The sequence below is a fragment of the Tursiops truncatus genome, chromosome 2, assembly GCF_011762595.2.
Source record: "Tursiops truncatus isolate mTurTru1 chromosome 2, mTurTru1.mat.Y, whole genome shotgun sequence".
Taxonomy (NCBI): domain Eukaryota; kingdom Metazoa; phylum Chordata; class Mammalia; order Artiodactyla; family Delphinidae; genus Tursiops; species Tursiops truncatus.
This window is the reverse complement of record NC_047035.1, coordinates 165,132,535-165,148,233: the sequence shown is the minus strand read 5'-3', so window position 1 is coordinate 165,148,233 and position 15,699 is coordinate 165,132,535. Positions and strand designations below refer to the sequence as shown.

General features: G+C 43.3%; 1 protein-coding gene across 9 annotated transcripts in view; it reads right to left on the bottom strand.

Annotated features, from left to right (window-relative positions):
• The window catches only part of KIAA1217 (KIAA1217 ortholog), a 327,363-nt gene that overhangs the window by 95,223 nt on the left and 216,441 nt on the right, over positions 1-15,699 (bottom strand). Inside the window, exon 1 of one of the 9 annotated variants that reach the window (XM_033852444.2) lies at positions 9,797-10,071. The exons of the other annotated variants lie outside the window; for them this stretch is intronic. The gene's annotated coding sequence lies outside the window, so the exon portion shown is untranslated. Of the gene's footprint in view, positions 1-9,796; positions 10,072-15,699 lie in introns of those variants that run through there. 9 annotated transcript variants of the gene reach the window in all.

The window sequence follows — 15,699 nt, the reverse complement described above, 5'->3', positions numbered from 1 at the left end:
AAGAAAGGGTTGTGTGAGCAAAGAGCCCCAGAGGATAACACTGAGGGACAATAATTCAATAAATCCACCAAGTTCAATTTTTCCCTCAAAATAAACATGAAAAAACAATGATGGCAGATCCCGATCAAAACAGCCCTTGTGCGTATTTTTCCTGGGCTCAGAAGAGCCACTTTCTTTCTACTCTTAACAGCAACTCTTGAAACTAAAAGAAGTTCCACGGGTGTCCCAGGTATACTGAGTATGTGAACTGGCAACATTGTCTCACGTATGACTGGGAATAGATGCCATTTGTTATATAATTATATAGGCTTGTGAACTTTCCCAGTTCTCATTAGTTATGGAAGAACTGAAAAGGTTCCAGGTTTATAAATTACATGAATATACTTTTGAAAACCCATCTGTTTTCCTTGGGTTTAGCTGGAGTCTGTGGCAGCAAACCAAGGACATCTGCTAGTCTGGACCAGGCCAGTGGCCCCGCGTGTCCCAGTCAGGTGTCTCTCACCAGTCAATGCAGTACGTGGAGAAGGAAGAACACCAAACTGGGTATCATGGAACTTGACTTCTTTTTTTTTTTTTGCAGTGTGCGGGCCTCTCACTGTTGTGGCCTCTCCCGTTGCGGAGCACAGGCTCCGGACGCGCAGGCTCAGAGGCCATGGCTCACGGGCCCAGCCGCTCCGCGGCATGTGGGATCTTCCTGGACCGGGGCACGAACCTGTGTCCCCCGCATCGGCAGGCGGACTCCCAACCACTGCGCCACCAGGGAAGCCCCGGAACCTGACTTCTGATTCAGGTGTTAAGATCTGGTTCTTTACCTGTAAGCAAGAAGTCTGATCTCTTGTTGTCTCTCAGGCCCATTCCAAAGGCGACATTTTGTGGGTCTGTGAAATATGTGAGTAGTCACTATGTATGCAAAGCTATGCAAAGCCCAAGGTTAAGGCTGAGGATGGCAAAAGAATCTTTACGCCACAGTTCCTACCTTTTAAGAGTAGAGAAGATGAAGCATGGACATGAGTAATAAAAATAAGACAAAAAGCAAGAATAACTGTGGCAAGTGTCAAATAGGTGCGACAGACAAACCCTCTGGAATCTCTAGAAGAATAAGATTTTTCTGGTTGGGATAGTTGAGGAACACTTCTCTGAAGAGGTGAGATTTAAGTGAGTCCACAAATTATGAGCAGAATTTCAGTAGAGAAGAAAGAGTTTCCTTTCTTAGGAATTCCAGGCAGGAAGAAAGGCATGGTCATAGACCAGAGGTAGGGAAGTGTTGAGTGTCCTGGGGAATGACTAGACCTCTGATCCGACCAGCAAATTATTCTAGGGCAGTGGTTCTCCAAATTCAACGTAATTCAACAACATTAGAATCCCACAGGGGCCTTGCTGAAACCCAGATTAATGCGTCCCACTTCCCATTTAACAGGACTCGGGTGGGGCCTGAGAATTTGCCTTTTTAACAAGTTCCCAGATGATGCTGACCTGCTGGTCCAGGGACCACTCTTTGACAAAAACTGCTCTAGGGAGTAAAGGGGAGAGGCAAGCTCACATCCAAATCTCCATTCTATTGTGGGCTTGGTTAAATCCTAATTCAGAAAGCTGACCTTACTCAACTTTGGGTGATAATCATAATTACCTAGAGTTTCTCCATCTGTAAATATTGGCAATTAAATCTGCCAGGAGAAGATGGAGATAGGGAAGGGAAACTAATATTTCTGGAGACTTCTTACTTATCAAATGCATTTCCATTTAATTCCTAGCACACTCCCATCAGATAAACAATATAATCCCCATTTGACAGATGAAGGAACAAAGTCAAATACCAGGACCAGAACAATCTCAAACTCTAGGGTTAAGAAATCGGTGTAGAGACCTGACTTTCTCTGAATGGTTCAAGGTTCAAAGGAGGGCAGTGGTTCAAGAATCACTAAGGTCAGTATTATTCCCGTCTAAAATCAGGTCCAGAAATACCTGAACGAAGTCATCTGGATTGAATGTTGCAAGAGGCATGAGAGGAGAGTAACATAGATCAGACCATATTACTGTTATCTACAAACGTGGGTAGATAACTGCCTTCCAAACATTGACTCCAGGGCACCCAGGAGCCCCACGAGAATGCTCCATTTCAAAGGAATACCTTTGTGTTTTCAGTTCAAATATCAAGTCAGCCAACCAGCCAGCCGGTGCACAAGGCTTGGAATCTGAGATGGTCAGCAAAAGCACTGCCTCTCCTTATTTGGATAAATAACATGCTCAAAGACAACCAGTTTGGGAGTCGAGCACACCCTGAGGCTGGGCTTGGCGTGCCTCTCTGTCCATGCCCCGCCAGGCCTCACCCTGCACTGACAGTCCCTGCTCCCCGCCAGGTTCTGACCAGGCCAGGAGCCTCCCTGCCAGACACAAGATCTGCTTCCCTGCATCCAGGGACACACTGCTGAGCCTTTGAGCATTCCTACCCTCGAGTGACGCCCTGCATTCCTGACTCGTAGTAACCACGAGGAACCAAATGGACAGCTACCGGCCCAGTATGTAAGGAAGTCGCGTGCCATGTGACAAAATGCCCACATCAGGCAAAAGGGCAGCCCCGATCCAGTTGTGTTCCCCCCACCTCCAAACACTGCCCCCTGAAAGGGAAGAATCCTATCACACAGGAGATGAGGCAGGTGACAAAAATGCGTTGTCACCTACGGGATGCCTTCCAAAGTTCATGATTATCAGGGAGAGCTTGCAACTCCCTTCAAAGGGAAACAGGCTCCAGGCTGACCCCAAAGCACCTCATCCTCCCCCACTGCCCAAGCCAACCTCCAGCTTTCTTTTTCTTCTTTGTATTATCCTTTCTCTCACTTTTCTTCCTTTCTCTGAAAAGCAACATTGGGGCAAAATTTCTCCAAAAGAGGACAGGAAGATATGGGTCGATAAACAGACAAAGGGAGTTTCTTAAAATCAGAAGACGTTGTCTGGATTCCAGAGACCCTCAACTCTCAACTTGTTCAATGTGCTGAAGCCCACAAAGTAGTTTCCAATGTTTTTTTTTAAAAAAAGATTTAATCATCTTCGCTCTTTGATCAGTACCCTTCTTCACCATGATACAGAAGGAGGACAGCAGGGTGTGGTGGAGAGAGTGCTGGATTATGAATGAAGAGACTTGGTTTCTGTTCCCGAAGATCTCCCTGGGCTGTGGTCTCACGGCGGTGACTGTGGTCCTGCCACTGGTTCTGCTGCTAAGTGAGCTGGGGAACACCCTCTGTACTCACCCTGCTGGTGCTGTGAACATCAAATGAGCTGAATTACCCTTATGTGACTTTGCATGCAGAAGAGCATGGTCCACACACAGTATGATGAACATTCACGGGCTCACCCCATGAACTGTGACAGCAACACGAATAGAATGGCTAATCCCCACTTTAACACATGCACAGGAGGGTAAAGAGAATGATACACTCTCTTCTCGAGATACAAGAGCTCACGAAAGAAAGAAGATTCTGAAAGCAGCCGACACAAGAACACCAGGCTGTATTATATTCCAAAGATCTCATCCTTGAGGAAAAAAAGTCCATTCATATGCAATCAAATAACGTTTCAAGGAGGCGCTTTTCCTCATTCCCATTCCCACACGAATTGGTGATCCTGACCCCAGATCAGGAGACATAAGACTCTCCATCCACTTGATCCTGGTTCAACTAGCAGATTCAAGTATTAATTATTTATAAAAATTGTGAGATGGGTGATGACCCACATCTTTGTTTTGGATCCTTCTTCTTCCCTTCCTATCTTTTTTTTTTTTTTTTTTTGCGGTACGCGGGCCTCTCACTGCTGTGGCCTCTCCCGTTGCGGAGCACAGGCTCCGGACGCGCAGGCTCAGCGGCCATGGCTCACGGGCCCAGCCGCTCCGCGGCACGTGGGATTCTCCCGGACCGGGGCACGAACCCGCGTTCCCTGCATCGGCAGGCGGACTCTCAACCACTGCGCCACCAGGAAAGCCCTTCCCTTCCTATCTTATCAGCCGGGAGAACCTCTCTTTGGGAATGAAAAGAGAATCTATGTCATCACTTGACTGTGGCTGGAATAAAAGTTTTGGTTGGTGAGGAGGAAGCTGGACCAAGTCGCTAAAGGCAAGCTTTCGGATGTGCTCAGAATTTCACCTACACAGTCCACTTTAGTCTGGTCCCACATTAAAAACAGGGACCCATGTGCTTTAGAATACTTCTTGATAGAAAAACATTTACCTTGTGGTATTGCTCAAACAACGATTTTTGACCTTTCTTTTTTTTGGTATAGCAAAGTGTGGTGATTCAATGCAAACGCTGAAACTTTTGTTATTGGGCATATACGTGGAGACGGCCTTGCATGTATATGCACTGTCTCTACGTTTAAAATATAAAAGTACATTTGGGTAGTTTTCATATTATTAAGATGCACTGTGTATATGAGTACATATCTGTAGATAAAAATTCTCTGCCCAAATTAAAAATATCCAAATACCACGTTTGACTCATTTTTATGCTCTAGTCACAAAGTGATACTGAATAGAAACTTATTAGCATTTCACCAAGTTTCTTCAGATCATCGTTACGAATAATAAAAAATACAGAAACATTTTAAAACAACGTATTTCAGTCTTAGAATGGTCAGATTAACATAATTATAGCCTTAAGTTGCCAACAGTGGCACATTTCTTATTTTCATGAGAATGTAGAGGTTCTAGTGGATCGCAAGCTAATAGGTTCCTTGGTCTAAATATATACAGTAAAATCTGCGGCAAATTTCTGAAGCATTAACATCTGAACCCTGGAGATATCTAGTGAGTAATTTGCGCTGCAGTAGAGCAGATTTTTTTTGTTTTGTTCTGCAGTTACACAGCTGCTGGGAAATATATTTTTAGATTTGCTTTTCAAGGCAAGCAAAAATGATACCCACTTTGTGGATATGTAACCAGAATGTTCCCTCAGTCCCTCTGGCAAGGGAGTAGGGACCCACCTACGGAATGTTCCATTCAGTTGCCTTCTCCTTGGAAGGGGATACAAGGAGCAGCCCTAGTCGCTCATCTGTATGAAGCCTTCAGACCCTGACAGTGACACCCAACGCTTTAGAGGCGTTTGCTTTGAAGTTTAAGTGCCTTGTAGATCAGGTCCCCACTATGTCTGAACTACCTCATCATTGACATCATTACCATTTCTTGTTTCGGTTTTCCTTTCGCAGCTCTTGATACCATACCAAGGGCAAGCGAAAAGGAACAGGTTCAAAGAGTTCAATCAGAACTAGGGAAAAGCATGACCTTTGATTTCACAGGGAGAGAAAAAAATAAATAAAAAGAAAGAAATCAAGTACATGTGGCGATCAACCAACTGAGGGAAACAGTCTTCGTATTTCAGGAATATGGGGTGAGTTAGCGCAGCCTGAGCAAGGACCAGTGTCCCTCCAGCTGGAACGATGCACTCGGCGTTCACACCTTTTATCTGGACAGGTCTTAGATAAATAAATCTGCACAAAAGTGATGTACTGAACAGCTTTTCTTTGGGGCCAAGTAACAAGACACCGGAGGTCCTGAGGACGCTTAAACACGAATTAGATTTTATTCTGACATCAGAACGGTTCATGGCTGTCAACTGTATAATCTTTAATGACGTTTTGCTCTGTCCCCTCCGTAATTTGGGCTTTACCTTAAAGCCTTGGTTTCTACACTTTGCTCAGTTACAAGAGACTATCACCATTTCGCCCACATCCTCGCACCAGCTGTATTATTTACTCTTTAACGCTTTTTTTTTTTAATTTAATTTTTTTTTTTTTTGCGGTACGCGGGCCTCTCACTGTTGTGGCCTCTCCCGCTGCGGAGCACAGGCTCCGGACGCGCAGGTTCAGCGGCCATGGCTCACGGGCTCAGCCGCTCCGCGGCATGTGGGATCCTCCCGGACCGGGGCACGAACCCGTGTCCCCTGCATCGGCAGGCGGACTCTCAGCCACTGCACCACCAGGGAAGCCCTTTAATGCTTTTCTTGATGTCAGTGTTAAATTGACCTTTTCTTTCTTACCTAGTTGTGATGAACGATCACATTCATTAACTCTCAGGTTCTTTGTGCTACTTATCTTTCCAATACTCCATACAACAACATTATATAATCATTAAAATGTAGGAATCTGTTTTTCTATGTGCTGTCAAAAATCACTGGTTCCAAGTGAAGAACAGCTTTCAAAGTACTCTGAGTAGGGATATGCGGGAGTTTCCAACAGGGTTATCATAGGAGCCATTGCTTCAGCAAAGAGGCTGACTTTTGCAAATAATGCTATAATACTTCCCAACTCTTTTAAGCCAAGATTGCTTCATTCAAAGCATCTCATAATTTGAAGCAGCTGCTGTTTCTTCAGTTGACTTGATGGCCTATTCTCTTTCAATAAAAATATTGGATAATCTAAATCTGGTTAGCTCAAAATCCGTTTAATTTTTGGGCCAGGCCCATGCATTTCCAATTAATGAGCTCTGGTCCCACTGCAGGGCTGGGCTGCTATCTGAACAGGAAGCGGGGACCTGGCTACACTTAACTGCAACACGGACGGCTCAGGGAAGTCAGACGTAGAGTCTTTTCCTAAATCAACCAAGAAAACACACCTTGGGGGACCCAGTGGGGTGAGAACTAAAGCAGGGGGGCACTAGAGATGGAGAAAGAGCTGGTCTGAGGTTTTTGTCACTTCCTAATTTTGTGATCTGGACCTAGTCACTCCATCCACGCCAGGCCTGCAGAGTCTCAACTGACAGGTGAAGGGTTATAAAACATGATGTGTAAGACCTCATTTCTACCTCTGAAACTCTATGATTCCAAGTCAGCCAGGCCTGTTTCTTGAGGTAAGTTCAATGACACAGATCAGGTGTATTTCCTCAGCCACCAGTCTGGAGGAGCAGTTCAAGTGTCTCAGGAGCAGACGGATCGCTCCTGCAAATTACATGCAGACCCCATGGGCAAAAAGCAGGACAGAAAGGAAATGGCTTAGCACCAGCTGATTTATAGCTTAAAAACTTTTTCTTCCCTCTTAAGAAAAATCAACATGTGCTTTTCCCCCTACAAATAGATATATATACATATATAAAAGTAGCACGATTTATATAAAAGCATTTATATAAAATGCTGAGAAATTTAAGAAAAAGTGTAAAGAAAAGAATGGCCCCCAGATACACACTACTATACATAAATTAGATAAGCAACAAGAATTTGCTGTATAGAACAGGGAACTATATTCAATACCTATGATAACCTATAAGGGAAAAGAACCTGAAAAAAAAAATATGTAACTGAATCACTTTGCTGTACACCCAAAACTAACACAATATTGTATATCAACTATACTTCAATTTAAAAAAAGAAATAAAAGAAGAATGGTCCCCTGGAAGCTCTCTACAAATTAGGATCTTGGACCAAGGGAACCTGTGCTGAGGGTGGCCGGATGCAATCTCCTATAGTCTGGGCTTCCCTGATGGGGACCCACGGAGAAGACAGAAAAACAAAACCCCAGGAAGAAAGCAACACGTGGGTGCAAAGAATACAACCTGAAAATACCAGGACAATAAACTCCCCGTCAGAGGCAATTTCTGCTAACATCTGTATTTACAAAAGCCAAGCCAGGAGATGCGGTTTGGATATCAAAGGGCAAGGGGTGTGGCCGAAACCCCTCCGGATCTCCCCAGCAATGGCTAACAACCCAGCCCGTGCTGAAGGAAGAGGGAAGTCCTGTTCTGATCCAATTGGCTGGTTGTTGGCCAGCCCTGGGTTTTATGCAGCCATGGAGCTGGAAGCAAGTTGCCTTGATCCTGCAGCCCAAGTTCAGGGCTGTGATGAGCAGCTGCGTCCCCGTTGATGCTGCTGGCAGTAATTACTTCTCATCGCAAAGCACCAGGATGTTTTTGCAGCCGAGTGGATGTCTCAGTCTCTGGGCAGTGGGGGGGGTAGGTGTGTTCAGGAGAGCAACAGTCCCTGCCTCTGGGGTGGCTTGGCTAGCTGCCCTGACTCCAGAGCCCTCCACCTCTGATGTTCTGTAACTTTCTTGCTGTCCTTCTCCTAACAGCTCTGCCAGAAGCCTGAAAGGGCAGTAGGCAGGCACATGTAGGCAAATCTCCATTCCAAGACACTTTTCTCACTTCCAAATCAGGCTCATGAATCAGCTCCCTGCCCTATCCCGGGAAGACGGTTTTTATGAGTGACGCAGCACATGAAGCAAAGAAGGAAGCAGGAAGGAGGAGAGGGTAGTTCATCCACAGTGCTTTTTGCAATCCCCATGCGATCTGACTTTCACTGTGTTCTTCTTACTCCAAGTCAGTTGCAACCAAGTCCCCGGAGGAGCAACCAGTCTGATCCTAGGCTTTTGGATGCTACAGATTGAACCAAAAAGTCCCCAAACTGTACAAAATAATTTCTCTTGAAGCCGAATAAGCATTGCTCTTTGATAATTGTTATTTTCAAGATAAGTTATCTGAATCTGACGACAGACTGGGAGTTCTTAGCTACTGGTAAGGAAGGGTGTGCAGTGTGGGATTTAAAAACAGGGACTATAGACACAGTCAGCCTGGGGCTGAATCCCAGCTTTGCTCCTTGCTAGTGTGTCATTTGTCACTTAATCTCTCTCAGCCTCAGTTTTCCAACCTTAAAATGGGTATAAAAGTACCTATGCCTTGGGGTTATAATGATGACTATATGAAATAATATATATTAGTTGAGACCATATTGGTTAACAACTTCTCATCCATACTAACTCATCTATAAATTGAGATAAAGATAAACAGATCCATGCACACATGTACCTTTAAAAGGAAACAGACTGCCTTAAAAGGACATTGCTCTTATTAAATGTCTTTAAAAGAAATAAATACAAAACATTGTGACTGAACTATTACAAGAATAAGACAGAATAGTTATCTCAAGTCAATATAATTTCTGCCAAAGGTTTTTTTCCAGGTTTTTCCATTAAACCTGATAATAACAGGCTTATATCTGTTATATAAAAATTGCAGACATTTTTAATGTTATACATAAAGCTTAAATTGATATTTTTTAAAGAATTTTTTAAAACCCAGATAAAAAAGCACTTTATATTATATTTTATTATTATTTTTTTTTGCGGTACGTGGGCCTCTCCCTGCTGTGGAGCACAGGGTCTGGACGCGCAGGCTCAGAGGCCATGGCTCACGGGCCCAGCCGCTCCGCGGCATGTGGGATCTTCCCGGACCGGGGCTCGAACCCGTGTCCCCTGCATCGGCAGGCGGACTCTCAACCACTGCGCCACCAGGGAAGCCCGCACTTTATATTTTAAAATGTAAAGTGATGTTCACAAGGAAAATACAACAAATAATGTTTTCCTTGAATGTTGAAAGAAGCACACTAATCCCCCTCTGCTCCCCCCAATTTGTACCACGCCTTCAAATTTTCATTTGTCTCGGAAACCGAAGGCAAGTCAAATACCTTTGTGAAAACACTGAAAATTATCACAAAACACATACATCAATGAGATCTGTACTAGCAAACAAGGTTGACACTTGAAATCCTTTTCTAAATTATAAGGTTAAACAGAAACTAGATCATGAGATTATAGATTGGAGACAGCCAATGTAACTTAAGTGCATTTTCAAAAACAGACTAATGCCAATAACAAAGAAGTTTCCTTCTAAGCAGCGTGCAAGAAGTTAAAATAAAAACCTAGCATTTAAATTCCACATTGCATTGAACTTGACTACAGAAACGTTAACTCAAATTGAGGTAAGTGTGCTACAGCAGGACCAAAAAATTCTGAAAATCCTATTTTGTTATAAAGGCACAGTTCTTACCTTACATCTTCCACGAACCGTCCTCTTCTAGAAGAAACTTTCTAGACGTGCAGAGACCCTGAAACCACCCATCTCTCAAATGCTTCCAGCTCTGCCTGTCTTGATGGTAACTAAATGCAAGGCTGGGGTTTTTTACCGAGGGAAGTTTTAGTCAAAATATGTGGTTTAAAGGAGCTGTATCCACCCTTGTTAAAACTATTTCACGGACATTCAGAGGTTTTGTTTCTCCTCTGTGAAAGTTAAATCTGAGTAGGAAGGCATTTTTCCCGTCCCGGAAATCAGCATAACTAAAAACCAATGCTGAGTTAACAAGAAATGTTTCTTCCATGTGTTCCGTCTGGCAGAAACGGCAAGCCATATCAAGGGAACACGTGATGTTTATAAATACAATATGGCTCATGTTGTCATAACCTCTCAACGACCAAAAAAAAAAAGTGCAAGGAAAAGCAAGCAGCCACACAGCAGGAAAGATGAGATTTGTAACACTTGGAAGCTGCCTATCAGATATGCATATATTACTCTTTCTTGCGTCTTAAAAAATAAAGCTGGAAGCAGGGAGGAAGGAAGAAAATACCTTGCTCTGGATAGCCACTGTATTAAAATGTGTTTGCCCAGCTAATCATTTCAGTAAGAGTAATTCCTTACCAACTGCCACAGAAACATCTTTTCGCCTGTCAGAAAGACACGTCATAAAAGGGACACAACGAGGTGCATCCCTCGAATGCCAGTTCCATAGTGTTAACTCCAGCAAAGGCAAGATGGCACATAGCCTGTAATGGATGTGACAACTACAGATGTCTGTATCATTACTGATTATTGACTTTCTGATCTTCTACTAGATTGGAAGATCTGTGAGGGCAGTTACCATACTTGGTCACTGTTATATCTTCGGAACTTGTACAAGAGCCTGAACCACCAGAGGGACTCAATGCATAATGGTTGGGTGAGTGGATTAGCAAAACTTCACGATAACAGAAGTAGGTTAACTGTTCCAAAATCATCACCCCTACTTGATAAGTCTGGAGGTATTTGAAATACTGATTCCCATTCAGTCTAAAAGCAAGATCTGTCCTGCTGAGTTATAAATACAGTAAACCAAGATCTGTCTTATTTAATCGTTATCCAGAGATTTGCTTACTTTCTACCACAGGTGAATTTAACTCTTGAAGATAAAATGCAGGTATGTGTGCATTTCTGGCAATCACTTAGTTTAATCTGACAAATCTGTTACTCTCATCTTAAATTATAGGGTAATTAACTGTGATAAAATTATATTTATAGGATGGGTAATTTTGTTAGAATAGACATTCTTAGTTCTTATTTTGGTCAGGAATTATTCCTGGGATAAACAAGGGGATGTGCTGTAAATCTCAAATGTTTACACGTGCAAATCACTGTACTGGTCTTAGCAGAGAAGGTATTAACTAAAAGTTTGTGATACAAAAAGTGCTGACATGAGCCCCTTTTCCAACCAGACGTTTAATGAGAATTTCCTCAAAGCAGGACATTTTCTCAGGGAAACAGAGAGTGTGAAGATGAATGGAATAGGGGCTTTGCCCCCTGAAGCCTGGAGTTTAGAACAGAACTTAAGATGTGCACATCTATAACTACAATGCAGACAGGAAAAGGTGAGGGTGATCAGAGGCGGGGGGACAGGTGAGGCTCTACGGAATCAGAGAAGGGACAGTAGCGAGTGAGGCTTGGAGACGAGAGGAGTAAGGAAAGGCTTGAAGAAGACAGTGGCTGTTGAGTTAGGTCTTCAGAAATGGGCAGCACATGACGTGGAGAAAAGGGAACCCTTGCACACTGCTGGTGGGATTGTAAATTAGTGCAGCCACTATGGAAGACAGTACGCAGATTCCTCAAAAAAATAAGAATAGAACTGCCATATGACCCAGCTAGTCTACTTACGGGTATTTATACAAAGAACACTAATTTGAAAAGATATCTGCACCCTCATGTTCACTGCAGCACTATTTACAATAGCCAAGATATGGAAACAACCTAAGTGTCCATCAGTGGATGAATGGATGAAGCTCTGAAATGTACACATGCATAAACATACACACACACATACATACAATGGAATACTACTCAGCCATAAAAAAGAATGAAATCCTGCTGTTTGCAACAACATGAATGGACCAGGAGGGTATTACACTAAGCGAAATAAGTCAGACAGAGAAAGACCAATACCATATGATTTCACTCATATGTGGAATCTAAACAAAAACAAAAACACCAAAATCAGTGAACAAACAAGATAAAACAAAAACAAACTCACAGATACAGAGAACAGATTGGTGGTTATTAGGGGGAAAGGACGTTGGGGGAAGGGTGAAATGGGTGAAGAGGATCAACTGTATGATAACGGATGGAAACTAGATGTGCAGTGGTGATTGCTCTGGAGTCTATACAGATGCCGCCCACCTGAAACTTACATAGTTAAAAAATGGGTGGCCCGTGGACATTGATGATGAAGACAGTAGCGTGGGGAATGACATTAGTGACTGTAGTGGTAAGAAGGTCAGTTCTGGAGCTGGCCTGTCTGGCTCCGAATCTAGCTCTACCTCTGATGAGCTGTGTGGCTTTGAGCAAGCTCCCTAACCTCTCTGATCCGCAGTTTCCACATCTGAAACAGGCGGTCATGAGAGTTCCTCTCACACTGGGTTGTTTTGAACAAATGAGAGTGATTATGAGCACAATACTCAGCACAGTACTGGGCACAGTGTGTTTCATGACTGTTAGTTATTAATATCACTGCCATTGTGTGAGTGAAGGGGACACCAGGGTGGCCGGGTCAAGGAGGACCTTGAGTGAATGAAAGAAAATGAATGAATGAAAGAAAAGTAATCCATTTCTGTAGGATTACTTTATCCTTCCCCAAATCCCAAACACTTCTTCTCAACCAGAGCACTGCCCTGTAGAAAAGAGGGCTCTGAGCTCTGTGGAAGGGCCATTTCAGACACACACACTAAACGGTACATACTTCTTCTTTCTCTTTCTTCTATTCTTTCTCCGTTTTTTTGTTCTTGTTTTTGTTTTTGGTGGGATATCCTTTTAGCCCAGTCAGAATAGAATAGAATGAAGCATGTTCAATATAAAAAGATGCCAGGAAACAGACACATAATAGAATTCAGAAGTGAGACAAATATTTAAACAGGATATGTTACATGTTCTAAAATCTTGTTAAGAGCATCGTTTCAAAACTTGCAAAACCTGAATGGAATGTCAAGGAAGGGAGGCTGTGGGCTGAGTACAAAGAGTCAGAAAGAACTGGGTTCAAATCCCATGTCTGACATATACCAGCTATTCGGGCCTGGAAAAGACGTCACTGGCCTCAATTTTATCATCTGTAACAACTGAGTCAGTTTACATGCTTTGTAGAGTTGTTGACTAATTTAAATAACATGTGAAGTATTTAACACATTGCCTTCTCCGTGGACACAAAAAGGTCTATTATCATATCTAGAAACACAACGGTATAGAATGAATACTACTCTTTAAAAGAAAATTAAATTAAATTAATTAATTTATTTTTGCCTGCACCACGTGGCTTGCAGGATCTTAGTTCCCCAACCACGGATCGAACCCGCGCCCTCAGCAATGAAAGCGCCGAGTCCTAACCATTGGACCGCCAGGGAAGTCCCAACTGAATACTACTCGTAACCTGACTGATTCCACAAAGAAATTAATAGAGTTCACAGAAATCATTACAATTTTGCACCCCCCGAAAAAGTCAAATTGGAATGTATGACAGAAAGAAGATGAAAGTAGGAAAAAGTAAAAATAGAGTCCAGGCACGAAGCCAGCACACCACCAACACTCACGCTGTAAATGCCTGTACGCTAGCTGTGGGTGAGCCATGAATTTAATTCTAAGCTTTAGAGTAGCAACACAAAGAGGGAAAATGATCACTTACAAGATTCAAAGTGTCCCTATGATAAAAATAAACCAGGAGGAGCACAACTATTTCTGGTGATGAGAACAGAGAGATATTTTTACAGTGGGTTCTCATTAATGACAGAAAATGAATAAAACAACCAGTCGTAGCACCATGATTCTAGCGCTCAAAGCATCTGCTTAACAAGCATTTACACTCGCCACGGATGAGGCACCAGGACTGGCTTTCGGAAATGAACATGAGCTGGCGTGTGCCCTCGGAGAGCTTACAATCTTGTGTGATAAGATTAGCAGGCGCCTAAAGGATTAGAACACCAGGAGAATGTACGACATGCCTCCCCCAAAAGGAAAGATGAAATCTGACAGGGAAGACTTCATAGAGTAGGCGGTCTTTTATTTGGCCTCTAAAAGCAAGTTTTTACTTTTTTGCATTTTATTATGGGCACTTCCACCATAAAATAAGTAGAGAAAATAATATAATGAACTCCCGTCATTCAGCTCTCACATTTTTCAACATTTTACCAATTTTGTTTCATCAAATGCCACTTTTTGGGCTTGTTTTGCCGGAGCCTTTTAGAGCAATCCCCAGCAGTCATGCCGTTTTAGCCTGTAAATACCTTAGTGTGTCTCATTTTTAAAAACATAACCATCCAGCCATTATTCTACCCAACAGAATCACTGATTATCCCTTAATATCATCTGATTCCTAACACATGTTCAAATTTCCCAAATGGCTTTAAAGATGTCTTTTACAGTTGGTTTGTTCCAATCAGGATCCAACCATGGTGCACACGTGGCCTTTGGCTGTTAGGGGGTAGAAGAGACCTGAGAAATAGAACAGTGTCCCCTCCCACCCTTTTTTCATGCCAGCAGCTTGTCGACATAATTGAGCAATTGTCTTGGAGTATGTCTGATGCATGGAATTTCGGAAGGTATAGACAGTAAGTCCCCTACGTACGAACCTTCAAGTTGCAAAAACTCAAAGATACGAACGTGCGTTTGCATGTCCAATCACGTAAGTTAGTTCATGTGTCTGGCATACGTTGTCAGGTGTGTGCATCCCCTACAAATGGCTGTGCTTTTGTGTACTTTACTGTGCACTACTGTATAGAGTACGGTAATCAGTATCTTTATTTCAAGCCCAGGATGTCCGGAAGCAAGCATAAGAGCAGTGGCGATGTAGCTGGTACAGTACTACACAGCTGATTGTGTTAGTTGGGTACTTAGGTTCACTCAGTTGGACTTAACGAACAAACTGCACTTAACGAACTCGCTCTCAGAACGGAACTCATTTGTATATAGGGGATTCACTGTATGTGGGGAAGGACAGTGCATTTCAGAGACTCGGAGCAAGAACTGAGGGGGCTCAGGCTGGCTGTTGGGATGGAGATGATATCGACCATCAGCCTGTGCTATTCTTTGCACAATGGCAAGTTGCGCTCAGGGACCTGACTTGGCAAATAGCTGATTGACTGGAGTAAAAAGAGCTGGGGAGACTGGTTAAAGGCTCTTGCATAACCGACTGATAGAAAAATAAAGAACGCCAGAACTACAGCATCAGAGCGGTGCTGCTAAGAGCCGGGATCTGCAGCCAAGTTGCCTGGATTCAGGTCTCAGCTCTGCACTCTCTTGCTGTGTGGCCTTGGGCAGGTGTCTTCAACAGACCTAAGCTACTGTTTTCTGAGCTATAAATACGAGGGCTTGTAGCAATACCTGCCTCAAAATGGCGCCTTAAGGATTTACATGAAATTACCCGTCAACGTGCTTCATCAATGCACAAAAAAGTTAGCTATCATGAGAGTAATGGTGCAGGCCAGGGCGGCAGGAGGTGTGTAAGAGTCCTTGCAGAGTGAAATGGACGGGCTCTGGGGACTGGTGGGATGCGGTGAGAAACAGGAGTTAGGCCGCTGAAGACTCTCTGATAACTCGACTTCTTAAATCTCTTCTCTCTCACCCTTCAAAACACACAGGCACATGCACACACATCCACACCATGTGCA